Below are 15,048 nucleotides of genomic sequence, written 5' to 3'. Positions count from 1 at the left end.
AGAGCAATGTCTACCAAAGAAAAATGACAAGGCCTGTGCCAAGGACCATACACAAACACAACAAACTGAGGCTAACTGTCCAGTTCCATGATCTAAAAAATTTAGAAACTCCCAATGAATGTCCCAGAGTCTTCCTTATCCCGGACACAGAAAGTGGCAGCTCTGCTGTGATATGTGGCAATGTAAGAGCACACATTGAGTGTATTTGAATATTAAGAAAAGGTTATTACCAATAAGTTGTGAAGATGGAATTTTATCATGTTACATAATAAAACATTATTTTAGATTTATGGAAATTTAGTTAATTCTTTCCTTTTTGCACAAATATTTATAATTGAGTGCTCCGGTTATAATTAAAGGGAACCTGTCACCTCCAAAAAACATCCCAAGCCTGCAGCAGTACCTGACAGTAGCCAGCAGCGTGTTTAGAACGATTATTTTCTTCCTGCAGGAAGATGAAGGAAAAGCTGTAAAAACGTTGTTTGATCCCCTGCAGGCGCGCTTCTGCACACATGCTTGAAGTCACGGAGGGAGCGGCCTGCTTGCTTCCAGTCATGGTAATCACGCCCCCTTCCCTGCCCCTATGCTGTGATTAACAGCGCTTATGCACGGCGGTTTGGCTGGCTTTCAGTTACAGCAAAGGGGCAGGAAAGGGGGCGTGGTTACTGTCACTGGAAGCAAGGAGGCCGCTGCCCCCATGACTTCAAGCATGTGTGCAGAAGCGCGCCCCGGCAGGGGATAAAGCTTACAGCTTTTCCTTCATCTTCCTGCAGGAAGAAAATGATCGTTACAAACACGCTGCTGGCTACTGTCAGGTACTGCTGGCGGCTTGGGATGGTTTTTGGAGGTGACAGGTTCCCTTTAATGTAACTAATTTAGATCTATTGTGGTATTACCAATTTACTGCTTAGTTACTATTAGTGTTGATCGCGAATATTCTAATTGCAAATTTTTATTGCGAATATCGGCACTTCAAGAATTTGCGATTAGACTATACAGGGAGTGCAGAATTATTAGGCAAATGAGTATTTTGACCACATCATCCTCTTTATGCATGTTGTCTTACTCCAAGCTGTATAGGCTTGAAAGCCTACTACCAATTAAGCATATTAGGTGATGTGCATCTCTGTAATGAGAAGGGGTGTGGTCTAATGACATCAACACCCTATATCAGGTGTGCATAATTATTAGGCAACTTCCTTTCCTTTGGCAAAATAGGTCAAAAGAAGGACTTGACAGGCTCAGAAAAGTCAAAAATAGTAAGATATCTTGCAGAGGGATGCAGCACTCTTAAAATTGCAAAGCTTCTGAAGCGTGATCATCGAACAATCAAGGGTTTCATTCAAAATAGTCAACAGGGTCGCAAGAAGCGTGTGGAAAAACCAAGGCGCAAAATAACTGCCCATGAACTGAGAAAAGTCAAGCGTGCAGCTGCCAAGATGCCACTTGCCACCAGTTTGGCCATATTTCAGAGCTGCAACATCACTGGAGTGCCCAAAAGCACAAGGTGTGCAATACTCAGAGACATGGCCAAGGTAAGAAAGGCTGAAAGACGACCACCACTGAACAAGACACTCAAGCTGAAACGTCAAGACTGGGCCAAGAAATATCTCAAGACTGATTTTTCTAAGGTTTTATGGACTGATGAAATGAGAGTGAGTCTTGATGGGCCAGATGGATGGGCCCGTGGCTGGATTGGTAAAGGGCAGAGAGCTCCAGTCCGACTCAGACGCCAGCAAGGTGGAGGTGGAGTACTGGTTTGGGCTGGTATCATCAAAGATGAGCTTGTGGGGCCTTTTCGGGTTGAGGATGGAGTCAAGCTCAACTCCCAGTCCTACTGCCAGTTTCTGGAAGACACCTTCTTCAAGCAGTGGTACAGGAAGAAGTCTGCATCCTTCAAGAAAAACATGATTTTCATGCAGGACAATGCTCCATCACACGCGTCCAAGTACTCCACAGCGTGGCTGGCAAGAAAGGAGGCTGGCCTCCTTGTTCACCTGATCTGAACCCCATTGAGAACCTGTGGTCCATCATCAAATGTGAGATTTACAAGGAGGGAAAACAGTACACCTCTCTGAACAGTGTCTGGGAGGCTGTGGTTGCTGCTGCACGCAATGTTGATGGTGAACAGATCAAAACACTGACAGAATCCATGGATGGCAGGATTTTGAGTGTCCTTGCAAAGAAAGGTGGCTATATTGGTCACTGATTTGTTTTTTGTTTTGTTTTTGAATGTCAGAAATGTATATTTGTGAATGTTGAGATGTTATATTGGTTTCACTGCTAAAAATAAATAATTGAAATGGGTATATATTTGTTTTTTGTTAAGTTGCCTAATAATTATGCACAGTAATAGTCACCTGCACACACAGATATCCCCCTAAAATAGCTAAAACTAAAAACAAACTAAAAACTACTTCCAAAAATATTCAGCTTTGATATTAATGAGTTTTTTTGGGTTCATTGAGAACATGGTTGTTGTTCAATAATAAAATTAATCCTCAAAAATACAACTTGCCTAATAATTCTGCACTCCCTGTAGTGCTATATCTTCGGAATCGCGAATATTCCAGAATTGTATTCATCAGTACTCATGATCCCTCACTGCTTCTTGCTTGTGGGCCAATGAGAAGGCTGCAATATCTTTGTCTAAGCTTAGCAACATCCCTAGCAACTAATAGGAAAGTTATCTGTCCCTTACAAGTGTTGATAGCGAATATTCTAATTGCGCATTTTTATCGCAAATATATTACATTGCCAATTATCGCAATCAAGAAAATAATGACTGGAGATCACGAATTCTAGAATTGACAAATTTATGGCAAATATTAGGCCAAAAATTTGGGATATATCGCGAATACGAATATTGCCTATGGCAGTGTTTCCCAACCAGTGTGCCTCCAGCTGTTGCAAAACTACAACTCCCAGCATGCCCGCACAGCCAAAGGCTGTCCAGGCATGCTGGGAGTTGTAGTTTTGCAACAGCTGGAGGCACACTGGTTGGGAAACACTGGCCTATGGTGCTCATCACTAGTTACTACCATCATAACCAGCATCATCATTATCATAACCATCTATGAAGATGATCGTATTCCTCACCTTTATTAGGGCTTCCAGATGATTGGTGTCCAAGGTGACATTTAACCCTTTAAGAGTGACCAGTACATCTTGATAGGTCATCATCCCTATGGCTTTATATCCAGAAGCAGACTCGAGACATGTGCAAGTTGTGTTAAGAGACCAATAACCAGTGAAAATGAGTGTAAAGTAAGAAAGAAATCTATGTATGAGAACAATGAATATAAAATAGAAGTTGAGGTGTATGGCAGTGATGTAGGTCACAGACAGGAGACAGCAAGTAATGAAATAACTGTAATCATCATCAGTAATGTTTGCAGTCTATTGTATATGCAGGGTCGATGTCACGATCCCTCCCGTGACAGAGGTTAGAAGATCTGAGAGACTTGCATCACGTGAGGTTATCTGACAGCCTTTTGGTTTTCACTTTGCAGTGTTGTTGTTGGTGTGACCACACCTCTTGTTTCAGGTGTAGCTTGTGGTCATTACTGCTCCTCTATTTAGTCTGGACTCACACTCCTTACCATGCGGTGGATATTCTCTGCCTGGAGTTGGAAGAGCTGGTGTGTTGTCCTCATCGGAGTTTCTGCTCATACATTTTCTATATAAGTGTACTTCTCTTGGTATTCTGTTGTTCCCATTTGCTCGTCACTTACTAGGCCTCAGGGAGACACTGGTACGTTCATCTGGGAAGGAACCAGTAGTCTCAGACCCTGTCACCAATCCTAGGGCTTTTCAGGGTTACTAGGGCCTAGGTTTGCGGTGTATGAATATTCCCACCTTCAGGGTTTATTCATACTGACAGGAGTCAGGGTTAGGTTTAGGATTTCCGTAGGTGGTCACCATTTCCCTGTCCCTAGCCCTGAGGCCTAGTCTCTGGTCATTTTCCTTCTGTTGTCTTTCTGGTGTTCCTTCCCTCCCCTTACACTGTGACAGTTGAACAGAATACCGAGCTTTTACACCAATTACCTTTTTTTTTTCTGGCAATTAAAACCAGATAGTCACACATACTTTTTTATAATCTATTTTTATTTATTGATTGTAGGTTTTTTAATTCTATTTCCTGAACATAATTATAGAGCTGCCATCTTGCTTGAGCTGCCAAAATTTAGAGAGACAATAGTCTGGAGGAGCTCATTGATTTCTATAGGAAAGTTCTCTAGACTTGTTCTGTGATCTTCCAGAGGTCATTGTACAGAGAGGGATTTAAAAAAAATATAGATAGAGACATGGAGAAAAAAAAAATCACAAAAAATTAGAAAATAATTATGTTAAATATTACTTAAAGGGTTTCTGTCACCAGATTTAACCCTGTTAAGCTAGCTGACATTAGTCACCTCCCTCCAAGTCCTGCAAGCATCTTTCCCTCACCGCGCCTGCGCTGAATGCTGAATGGCGCAAGATTTCACCATTGCACAGGGCTGGCAGACAGATGCGAGCGCTGCCTGGCCCTGTCAATCAGGACTTGGAGGGAAGCGACAAAGGTGGGAGAACGGAGCATCTAGGAGCAGAACCAACGCCCCCCCCCCCCTCCTCCTAGAGGCTATTAGCATATTATAAAAGTTAGATTTCTGGCGTAACGGGGGCATAGATAAAAGTAGGAACAGGCTAGTTAGGTTTAGTTCACATCAGCACATCGCTAATATTAGCTAGCTTAATAGGGTTAAATCTGGTGACAGAAACCCTTTAACCACTTAAGGACCACAGGTTTATACCCCCATAGTGACCAGGCCCTTTTTTACAAATCGGCACTTCACAACTTTAACGGTTTTTTGCTCGGTCATGCAACTTGGCACCCAAATTTATTTTACCTCCTTTTCTTCCCACAAATACATCTTTCTTTTGGTGGTATTTGATTGCTGCTGACATTTTTCATTTTTCTGATGTTAATCAAAATAGACCGCAATTTTCTCAAAAAAGTGTATTTTTAACTTTTTCTGGTAAAATTGTTCAAATATAATTACATTTCTATACAAGTTTGTGTCAGAATTTATTGTGCTACATGCCTTTGATCAAAAAAAAATCCAATAAGTGTATATTTATTGGTTTGTGCAAAAGTTATAGCGTTTACAAACTATGGTACAAAAATGTGAATTTCCGCATTTTGAAGCAGCTCTGACTTTCTGAGCACCTGTCATGTTTCTTGAGGTGCTAGAATTCCAGGATAGTATAAATACCCCCCAAATGACACCATTTTAGAAAGAAGACACCCCAAAGTATTCGCGGAGGGGCATGGTGAGTACATGTATGATTAAAAAAAAAATTCACAAGTTAGCGGAAAATGACACTTTCTGAGGAAAAAAATTAATAATAAAGTTTCCATTTCTGCTAACTTCTGGCAAAAAAAAAAAATAATCTCCCATGGACTCACTATGCCCCTCAGTGAATACCTTGGGGTGTCTACTTTCCGAAATGGGGCCATTTGTGAGGTGTGTTTGCATTTTGGGCGGGGCTAAATTGTGAGCAACCATGTAAAGCCTAAAGGTACTCGTTTGACTTTCGGCCCTTTTACGCACCGAGGCTGTGAAAAAGCATCACACATGTGTATCGCCGTACTCAGAAGAAGTAGGGCAATGTGTTTTGGGGTGTATTTTTACATATACCCACGCTGGGTGAGAGAAATATCTCTGTAAATTGACAACTTTGTATAAAAAGTTTAAAAAGTTGTCATCTATATTTCTCACACACAGTATGGATATATGTAAAAATACACCCCAAAACACATTGCCCTACTTATTCTGAGTACGGTGATACCACATGTGTGACACTTTTTTGCAGCCTAGGTGCACAAAGGAGCCCAAATTCCAATGAGTACTTTTAGGATTTCACAGGGCATTTTTACACATTTGGATTCCAAACTACTTCTCACGCTTTAGGGCCCCTAAAATGCCAGGGCAGTATAAATAACCCACAAGTGACCCCATTTTAAAAAGAAGACACCCCAAGGTATTCCGTGAGGGGCATGGCGAGTTCATAGAAGATTTTTTTTTGGGCACAAGTTAGCAGAAAATGATATATTTTTTTTTTTTACAAAGTCTCATATTCCACTAACTTATGACAAAAAGTAAAATCTTACATGAACTCACCATACCCCTCACGGAATTCCTTGGGGTGTCTTCTTTCTAAAATGGGGTCACTTGTGGGGTATTTATACTGCCCTGGCATTTTAGGGGCCCTAAAGTGTGAGAAGTAGTTTGGAATCCAAATGCGTAAAAATGCCCTGTGAAATCCAAAAAGTACTCATTGGAATTTGGGCCCCTTTGCGCACCTAGGATGCAAAAAAGTGTCACACATGTGGTATCGCCATACTCAGGAGAAGTAGGGCAATGTGTTTTGGGGTGTATTTTTACATATACCCATACTGTGTGTGAGAAATATCTCTGTAAATGACAACTTTTTCAATTTTTATACAAAGTTGTCATTTACAGAGATATTTCTCTCACCCAGCATGGGTATATGTAAAAGTACACCCCAAAACATTGCCCTACTTCTCCTGAGTACAGCGATACCACATGTATCACAAGTTAGCGGAAATTGTTTTTTTCTTTTTTTTCTCATAAAGTCTCCCTTTCCGCTAACTTCTGGCAAAAAGTTCAATCTTTCATGGACTCAATATGCCCCTCAGTGAATACCTTGGGGTGTCTTCTTTCCCAAATGGGGTCATTTGTGGGGTGTTTGTACTGCCCTGGCATTTGAGGGTCTCCGCAATCATTACATGTATGGCCAGCATTAGGAGTTTCTGCTATTCTCCTTATATTGAGCATACGGGTAATGAGATATTTTTTTTTCCATTCAGCCTCTGGGCTGAAAGAAAAAATGAATGGCACATATTTCTTCATTCGCATCGATCAATGTGGATGAAAAAATCTCTGCCCAAAAATGTGCCCCCCCAAAAAAGGGGAGTAAAAAGAGTAAAGCTGCGATCACTAATAAAGATCCAAAAAGCTCAAAAGTGATCTTTATAGCGCCGCAGCGATTTTATGGTGTTTTTGCAGTGATCATAAAAAAAATTCTGTCACTGCGGTGGGGCGGACTGAACCCAAGTGTGCGCACAAGATCAGGCCTGATCGGGCGAACACTGTGTTTTTTGTAGAGCCTAAGGTGACCCTAATGTACTGATATAGATCTGATTGCGATCAGTCTTGATTACTTACAGATACTATATATTACTAGTGCTGATTAGTGACAGCGATGACGCTAATCAGCAACTAATCAGTAACTGCCTAATAAGTTGCTAACTAACTGGCGGTGATAAGGGACCCTTAGGCCCCATTCACACGTCCGCAATTCTGTTCCGCATTTGGCGGAACGGAATTGCAGACCCATTCATTTGTATGGGGACAGACTTTGTCCCGCTCAGATCCGGAATTGCGGATCTGCACTTCCAGGTCCGCACTTCCGTTCTACAAAAATATAGAACATGTCCTATTCTTGTCCGCAATTGCGGACAAGAAAAGGCATTTTCTATATAGTTCTGGCAAAATGCGGAAAGCACATTGCCGGTGTCCGTGTTTTACGGATCCGCGGATCCGCAAAACACATACGGACGTCTGAATGGAGCCTTACAGGGGGGTGATCAGGGAGTCTATATGGGGTGATCAGGGGTTAATAATGGGGTTAATAAGTGATGGGGGGTGTAGTGTCACAAATATTTAGACAGCACTCCTTTTTTTTAGTGATAATTAAATGATTTTATTTCATGTTATTTCAGCCGGAATAGGTGGTTTTTTTTGTCAGTTGCAACGTTTCAGGCGTAATAATCGCCCTTCATCAGGCACTCTGAGGACTACACTAAGTATACAGCCGGCGCTGGGGGGTGTAGTGTAGTGTGGTGCTTGGTGCTACTTACAGAGCTGCCTGTGTCCTCTGATGGTGGATCCAAGCAAAAGGGACCACCAGAGGTCTGTTATCAAAACAGCATCTAATATACCTTTCTGATGCGATTGTATAAACATCTACAGCCTGCCAGCGAATGAACAGCGCTGGCAGGCTGTAGTTTTACTTCACGCATCATCTCGGGTCTCACGAGATGACGCCAATAGGCGTCGCTGAGACCTGAGGGCGCTGCCGTCCGGACTGCCTATCGGCGTTACAGTGGCGGTAAGAGGTTAAACTTAAATAAAATAATAGGTAATTTTCTGTTTACACATTGCCTTTAGGGTTCGGCAGTTGATGACTCCTATATGGAGGCGACTATGAAGCAGCCACTCACCACTAGGGACTATTGCTAATGGAATGATTCAGTAAAAACCTTACAATGATAAAGGTTGGACCCCCAGACTCATGTCTTCTGGACAATGTCCATCAAATTCAACCATCAAGCAATTCTGTCCAGAAGAATATAAACACCATCCCCTTCTACTAAACCTCTGCCTTCAGGCTCTTCCATGTCCTTCACACATTATGGTTTCCTATATTCAGCCAGTGGCCTCATAAGTCACGTATAACCAAAGGATATTTGTCATCCATGATGAACTCTCCTATGGTGCACTATTTGTTGTTATGGAAACCTGAGTAAGACTGTTTGTGTGTGTGTGTGTGAAGGGTAACGGCCTGCGAGCTTCTATTGGCTGATAAGGGTCATGTGACCAGGCTTCTATTGGCTAATGCATTTTTGGGGAATATCTCAGGAACGGTACGTCCAAGAGAGCTGAGACCCGGTCTAAAACCGACCCGGACACCTGATGTACCGGAGTGCCAAATTTCGTGATTGTAAATGCGACGGTGCAGATTCCTTTAGCGGACATACACACACACACATACACACACACACATACACTCAGCTTTATATTTTATATATATATATATTTCACACCATACATCACAAAATATATATATATATATATATATATATATGTCACCTTACATCACAAAATGTGTAATAGCAAGCAATTAAAAAGTCATATGTACCCCAAAATAGTGGCAATCAAACTGTCACCTCATCCTGCAATAAATGACCCCGACAGCCAGACCAACAGTTCACTAGCTTTAACCCCTTGTAAGCTGTCAGCATGGCAGAGGTCAGGGATATCAACAGCAGTCACTGGTCTCATCTGTAAATGTGTGTCCTCTCCTTCCTGCACTCTGTATGTAGTGATATGTGACAACCCCCCATACAGTGATATGTGACCCCCCTCACTGTATATAGTGATATGTGACCCCCACGACTGTATATTGTATATGGAGATGTGTGACCCCCTATAAACTGTATACAGTGATATGTGGGGACCCCCTCCTCCACCGTACACCGTATATAGAGATGTGTGATCCTCTGCACTGGAGGGTCACATTATTATAATTATACACAGTGTACAGGGAAGGGGGGTGTCACACATCTCTATATACAGTGTACAGGTAGGACACATACAACTTGATGGGGGTATTGGTTATTCACAGATCGCCCCCTCCCATACTTACCGACCCCAATTAGTTTCAACCCCTTACCCTGCCAATACCTACACAAACCAGCGTTCCATACCTATTCAAACCCCCATAATAAAACTCGGACACCAGGCTGGAATAAATTGACCACAGCAGCTGTTTATTAACATAAATTATATAAATATTCGTAAACATAACCTTATAACAAATGACCATTCCTAACGGGGGAGGTCCTTGAAGCCCCAAAACAGATTTGCCCCACCGGGGTAAGCCATCTTGCCTCCAGCCGTTTCCCGCCAGCTCAGAAGCACCACTGAATGACCCTTTAATCCGACACAACAGCTCGCCCATCATGGGAGTCCAGCCCCAACCGTTGAGCCCTCCCAATGTTCTCTTCACCCCTACATTGCCTTTTAACCCCCCAGCTCCTCTTCTCTATTTGACTTGCCCAATCCCTGCTCCCTGAAGCTAAGCTGCCCGTCCAACCTGGCCCCTCCCTCCAATCCCTATTCCCTGGGGGCTCCCTAAACCAAACCCTCCATCATGAAGGCCTACCCTAAGTGCTCTGCCCCCCAGTCGGACCATTACTTGACGGGGGTATTGGTTATTCACCGATCACCCCTCCCATACTTACCTACTCCATTTTGTTTCAACCCCTTACCCTGCCAATACCTACCCAACCCAGCGTTCCATATCCTTTCAAAGCCCTATAATGGGATTCCAGCACCAACCGTGGAGCCCTCCCAATGTCCTCTCCTGCAAATGTAACCAACTTCAAGGACCCCCCACCGCCACTAGTGCACAGATTTGACCCAATAACTCTGTGCGTCCCTCCACATCCTCACAGCTGTCTCAATCCTGTCCTGCAATGACAAACACCACATGTCCAGCCCAACTGCATTCAGATGCACCCCATCTGACCTCCAAAAACCTCTGACCCCCTTTTCAAGTTCCACATGCCTAACTACAACAGCCCCATTTCTGGCCATAAAACGCCCCCTATAAATCTATTAACCTTAATTCTGGCCCTATTTACCACCTCCACCGACCTAGCATCACTCCAGACCTTCCTCAGGGCTATGTCACCAACAAGGAAACAATGACCACAACTGCAACATGTCAAATTTAATGTCCCTCACAAGTTCCCTAAAGGGGCATGCCGCCAAATCATTCTGGCCCATGTAAATTACCAACATGTCGGGAGCCCTATTCAACCGAACAATGCAGTGAACCTCTGGCAGCACACCACTCCAGACCATGCCCCTATGACCCAACCACCTTACCAAAACAGCCGCACGATCTAAACCTAGCTGCTGACCATCCGGTCGAACCGCTGCCCGGACTGCCCCCCAAAAGACATATGAATGTCCTAATATACACACCAGCACGGGCCCTGCACCTGTGACGAGATAAGTAAAGCAAAGAACAATACTGCCAACAACGCCTACACAAACCACTAACAAAAAACACCCTGTAATACCTAAATTATAAGCGATTTAAAAAAATGGATGACCTAAAGCGCACAGATTCCTAACGCCCAATCCGCTATATAACCTCATCCCCCAGACCCCACCTAGCCGCCTCCGTCGCCGCCCCAATTAGAAATGAATGGCTTGAATACCCCGCTCGAACCAACCCCAACCGATCTAAACACTTTGCGAAAACAGCTGAAAATTGAAAACGCAACAAAAATGATCCATCAGCATGCATCAAAATTGGTAACGACCCAACAGTTGCCCTTGCCCCATAATCCCAGATACAACGGATAACCTCTGCCAACCCTTCAATGCCCGAACCACCAGAAACGATTTAGTAAAGTCCTTCATGTTCCTCAGTTTAAACCCGAATGCCAACCCCGATATAAGACTATTCATCTTGCTCACCGACCAACCCTCATTCCTACAATGCCCAACCAACATCAATAACGGAAGCTCTAAATACCTGCTCCCCGCATCCAGCCTCCTACACCACTCTTCCCAATGTTGCCACGCCTTTACACATGTAGCCCATGTAGCATTAAGTGACAGACAGTCCAATACCAGCCGCTGTAACAGGCAGCCATACCACTAACGGCAATGACACCGTCAACCCGTTTATTACCTGAACCACCCCCAAGTTATCACAATGGAAGCGAACCTTCCTATTCTGAAAACTCTCCCCCCATAACATGACCGCCACCACAATTGGAAAGAGTTCTAGCAAGGCTAAGTTCTTCACCCAGCCCTGCTCCACCCACGTAACTGGCCAACACTCGGCGCACCATTGACCCCCGCAAAAAAACACCAAACCACAGCTCCCCGCTGCGTCCGTAAACAGTTCGAAGTTAAACGCGTCCACTACTTCGCCCATAAACAGCGAGCGACCGTTACACCTCTCCAAAAAGGAGATTCAAACCTGCAAGTCCACTCGCAACTCCTTTCCCAAACAAATATAATGGAGTGGCGCAACCACGCCCTCCGCCAGCCCCGCTAAACATTTACTAAAAACCCTCCCCATACACATGATCCGGCAGGCAAAATTAAGTTTACCTAGCAGTGACTGAAGGTTGCGCAATTGTATCTTCTTTAAACGCTGAGCCCTCGCTACCTCACTTCTCAAGTCTTCCAACTTATCCACGGGCAATTTACACTCCATCTTAATCGTATTAAGCACTCTCCCCAGAAAACTTAATTCCTTTACAGGACCCATCTTCTTTTCTTACACCAAAGGGACCCCAAACTAATTAAACAGCCAACTCATGTGCAACAACAAGGCACAAACCTGCGATCCCAGGGGGGCGATACACAAAAAATTGTCCAAGTAGTGAATGATAGATTCACAACTAGGGTTGAGCGAACCCGAACTGTAAAGTTCATACCGAACTTTAGGATTTTTGGACCCCGGACCCGAAACTGAAATTTTCAGTAAAAGTTTGGGTTTGAGTTCGGTGTTCGGTGAGTTAATAGCATTTTTTGAAAGACTGCAGAGCAGCCAATCAACAAGCGTTTTACTCTTGTGCCCTTAGAAGTCATCACAGCCATGCCTACTAATGGCATGGCTGTGATTGGCTAGTGCAGCATGTGACCCAGCCTCTATATAAGTTGCAGTCACGTAGTACTGCACGTCACTCTGCTCTGATTAGTGTAGGGATAGGATGCTGCTGCTGTGAGGGAGAGAATAGGAAAGAATCTTTAATCTGAAGTGCTTGTTAAGGCCTCATGCACACGACCATTCCGTTTATTGCGGTCCGCAAAAAACGGAAGCCACCTATGTGCCTTCCGCAATTTGCGGAACAGGCGTCCGTCAATACAAATGCCTATTCTTGTCCACAAAGCGCAGACAAGAATAGGACATGTTATATTTTTTTAGCGGGGCCGCGTAGCAGAGCAATGGATGCGGACAGCACCCGAGCCGCCAAAACAACTACTTTTTGAAAGACCCTACATCTGGGGCCTATGCTGCATTTGTTAGTGTGACATACAAGCTAGAAATACTGCAATAATATTCTGGGTTTAAAAAAACACCCATTTCGGGCAATATACTAAATTTGCAGCCTTGGCTGCATCTGTCAGTGTGAAATGCACGCGTTAAATACTGGTGTTATATTCTGTTATTTAAAAAACACCCATTTTGGGCAAAATACTAAATTTGCAGCCTTTGCTGCATCTGTCAGTGTGAAATACACGCGTTAGAAACTGTTGTTCTATTCTGTTATAAAAAAAAAAACACCCATTTTGGGCCAAATACTAAATTTGCAGCCTTGGCTGCATCTATCAGTGTGAGATGCAAGCTTGAAATACTGCAATAATATCCTGGGTTTGAAAAAACTCACATTTTTGGCAATATCCTACATCTGGTGCCTTTGCAGCATCTGTCAGTGTGAAAGATAAGCTTGAAATACTTCAATAATTTTCTGGGCTTAAAAATACACCTATTTTTGGCAATATCCTACATCTGGGGCCTATGCTGCATTTGTTAGCGTGACATACAAGCTAGAAATACTGCAATAATATTCTGGGTTTAAAGAAACACCCATTTTGGGCAAAATACAAAATGTGCGGCCTTGGCTGCATCTGTCAGTGTGAGATACAAGCTTGAAATACAGCAATAATATTCTGGGTTTCAGAAAACACCCATTTTGGGCAAAATAAAAAATTTGATGCCTTTTCTGCATTTGTCAGTGTGAAATACACACTTTAGATACTGGTGTTCTATTCTGTTATTAAAAAAAGCACCCATTTTGGGCAACATCCTAAATTTGCGGAGAATGAGGAGAGCATCGAATAAGGGACATGGCCCCGGACATGGTGCTGCTGGTGGAGCTCCTGTTGCAGGGAGAGGATGTGGTCGATCTGTGGGTTACTGACAGTGCCTCCAGTTCCTTCACATTGTCTCCCACCCAGTCTCCTGCTGAAAGATCAGAGTTAGCACCTGCAGCCGATGTCCATCAGTCTTTCACCTTAACCTCTTGCAAATCAGCCAAGATGAGAACATGGGAGGACCACCGCAGCACGTCTCGGATGATGACGAAACACAGGTGCCAACTACTGTGGCTTTCAAAAGTGTGCCACCGACAAGAATGGCAGGGTTGAAGACTGGGTGGAAGATGATGTGGAGGACGATGAGGTCCTCGACCCCACATGGAATCAAGGTCATGCAAGTGACCTGTGTAGGTCGGAGGAAGAGGCAGTGGTCGCACAGAGCCACCAACACAGCAGAAGAGGGAGCAGGGTGCAAAAGCGGAGTGCCTATCCCCTAGACAAAACGCATGCTACTGCCCAACGGAGCATGGGACCGAGCACACCAAAGCCAGCTCCAAGGAGTTCCCTGGTGTGACATTTTTTCAGACAATGTGCTGACGACAAGACACGAGTGGTTTGCACGCTGTGCAATCAGAGCCTGAAGCGAGGCATAAACTTTCTCAACCTGAGCACAACCTTCATGACCAGTTTAACATCTGTTGTGGGTAAACTGTTTGAAGGTTTTCTGAGAGATGCTATGTTAGAGCATCTTAACGGAAATAAGCAAATAACGCCATATCAGCATGGCTTCGTGAGGGATCGGTCATGCTAAACTAATTTAATCAGTTTCTATGAGGAGGTAAGTTCTAGACTTGACAGCGGTGAATCAATGGATGTCGTATATCTGGACTTCTCCAAAGCATTTGACACTGTACCACATAAAAGGTTAGTAAATAAAATGAGAATGCTCGGACTGGGAGAAAACGTCTGTAAGTGGGTAAGTAACTGGCTCAGTGATAGAAAACAGAGGGTGGTTATTAATGGTACATACTCAGATTGGGTCACTGTCACTAGTGGGGTACCTCAGGGGTCAGTATTGGGCCCTATTCTATTCAATATATTTATTAATGATCTTGTAGAAGGCTTGCATAGTAAAATATCAATTTTCGCAGATGACACTAAACTGTGTAAAGTAATTAACACTGATGAGGACAGTATACTGTGTATATACTACAGAGGACAGTATACTGCTACAGAGGGATCTGGATAGACTGGAGGTTCGGGCAGAGAAGTGGCAGATGAGGTTTAACACTGACAAATGTAAAGTTATGCACTTGGGAAGGAATAATGCAAGTCACCCATACTTATT

At 43.6% G+C, this 15,048-nt stretch overlaps 1 protein-coding gene across 1 annotated transcript in view; it reads right to left on the bottom strand.

The window, feature by feature from the left end:
• LOC122919832 (1-phosphatidylinositol 4,5-bisphosphate phosphodiesterase zeta-1-like) overlaps positions 1-15,048 on the bottom strand; it is a 138,991-nt gene that overhangs the window by 106,048 nt on the left and 17,895 nt on the right. The gene's annotated exons all lie outside the window — the stretch shown is intronic.

This window comes from Bufo gargarizans, chromosome 9, assembly GCF_014858855.1.
Source record: "Bufo gargarizans isolate SCDJY-AF-19 chromosome 9, ASM1485885v1, whole genome shotgun sequence".
Taxonomy (NCBI): Eukaryota; Metazoa; Chordata; class Amphibia; order Anura; family Bufonidae; genus Bufo; species Bufo gargarizans.
This window is presented reverse-complemented; position numbering and strand designations above follow the sequence as displayed.